Raw genomic sequence first — 2249 nt, 5'->3', positions numbered from 1 at the left:
TTTCCTAATGGCTCCTATTACTAACATATTTCAACTTCGTCATTTATCTCTATTTTGAAATTGCAGTGAAGTTCTATACGAAGGTACGTATATAGCTTTATGTTTGTCCTTAGACGTGTTTTGTGTAAATTACATCCGTTTTTTTTCCCAGAGATCACTCGCTAGTGGAGAAACTCCCTGGTATATTCAGGTAAAAGATAAAAAAAAATTCTGCTGAATCACCTCTGGCTTGAATGACTTTACGGATATTACTTTAGATAGATTATCAGAGAGATTCATCTACGACTGGTTGGGCGGGATTAAAAATTAGCAACAATAAAAAATGCGATATTTAATAACTTCCGTATCCACGATATGTATACTTTTAGGGCTTTGTTCGCGGAAATCGTTATATTTCAGTGTCGGGAAGGATTAAAATTTCATTTCCCAGCAAAGTCTTTTTACACGCACTAAGACATTCGAGGGTGCATGCTTCTCGAGATTTTGCGTGCAAACTACGACTGCGGTTGTGGGAGAATTCTGTTGGGTCATTTGAACAATGTTACGATTTATGAGACAAACTGTATAGTTCCTTTATATAAGTTATTATTGTTTAACTGTCTCATTTTTGTTCAAACAGATTTTAATATGTTTGAAGGTTTATAGGATTTTCCTTTGATAAACACGCCTTATTTTGCAGGATGTAAGTTAATATTGTATACCCCCCCCTGGATGAATCTTACAATTACACTAGATACAGATCAATGTTTTTTATAACTATAGAGGTATCTGTAAGCGCTCGCTTATCCGGACTTCTCATTAGGGAAGTTCGAACAACAGACGGTGAGTCCGTAAATACAAGATATTACGTGTACTAAAAGAAATAAAACAAGATATTCTAATAATTTTTACGGCGCGTACAGTTGGGCTTAATCCACCAGTATTTATTATAACTTATGTATTAAAAAGAAACGAAAACCTGCTCTGATTACTTTATACGTCGAGTGTTTCATAGGAAAAATCCTTTTTAATTCAAAAAGATTCGGTATGTATGAACCAACATCGCTTTTCCCCACTCTGCTAGAGTCGCTTATTGTGTGGAATTTGCTATGCTTTGAACACTTGGCAGATTTAACTAACCTTGACCGCTTGACTAGGTGACACAGTCACCGAGTTTGCTTGTTTGATTCTGAACGGGCTACTGTTTCTATTTCTTTTTGTAATAATTAGGATCCTTCTCTTTATTACCATCGGCAACGTATTTGTGTGTTTTTTAGCATTATGTTGCTGGTTACGTATAAAGCAATGAATGACGAACTATTAGGAACTGAGCGATTACCAATAAGACAAGTTATCACTACTGCCTACAATATTAACTGTTTGTACTTCATTCTTTGCTAAAATTTGAAATAGTGAGGGATCCTGGTCAGCGCATTTAGCCTGATGAAAGTTTTTTACAGACATGTTATTCCTTGCAATCCAGCCATATTTTTAAAGTTAAGTTGAGTCATTGAGGTTCGATATTTTATATAACTCAAGAAACTCAAGGCTAAAACTGCGATCGGGACTTGCAAAGGAGCATTTATTGTCATGACCCGAAATAGTGTTACCTCTAATTATATAGATTTGTACGGGTGTTCCACTTGTGTGTGTTTTCTAATCACTACGGTGCTTAACGACCCTATCCATGCATCTGTATAAATACAGACGTCCACTGCGTAAACGCATATTCACTGTTTAATATGATTTGTTACGTAAGGGATTAATAATCACCCAAAATGATAAAATTAACATAGTATATGATTATGATATTTCAGTAGAACTTCTGGAAACAGACACTCAAAGATAAAAACATCGCAGTGGCGAAACTCAATGAATGTTAGATAATTTCTGTAAAAAAGTAAGATTAAGAATGTCTCGTAACTTCAGCCACAGGAATAACGAAATTCGACCTGTAAAGGAAACACTCAAAGTTACTCCAAAACGAATAAAAAATTGTACTTAGCTTGCTTTTTGTGGGAAGTCACGGTGTTCCGATAACGACACACGCCTTGGTCCTCCTTCTCTATTTAGCGGATGACCTGGTTTGGCTTCAGTTTCCCCCGTGTGCGTTGTTTCGATGATTCGAGCCCTTGAAAATCCGATGCTGCAGACGCGTTCGGTTTGTTTCTTGCAGTGCCGGAAACGCTCACTAACGATGTTTTCTTGAATGATTCTAATGAGAGACGAAGTTTCCGTTGCCGTAGGAAAAAGACACGTCGGTTTTGTTT

Source organism: Macrobrachium nipponense, chromosome 18 (assembly GCF_015104395.2).
Source record: "Macrobrachium nipponense isolate FS-2020 chromosome 18, ASM1510439v2, whole genome shotgun sequence".
NCBI classification, from domain to species: Eukaryota; Metazoa; Arthropoda; class Malacostraca; order Decapoda; family Palaemonidae; genus Macrobrachium; species Macrobrachium nipponense.
The sequence above is the reverse complement of the archived record's forward strand: the minus strand, read 5'-3'. Positions refer to the sequence as shown.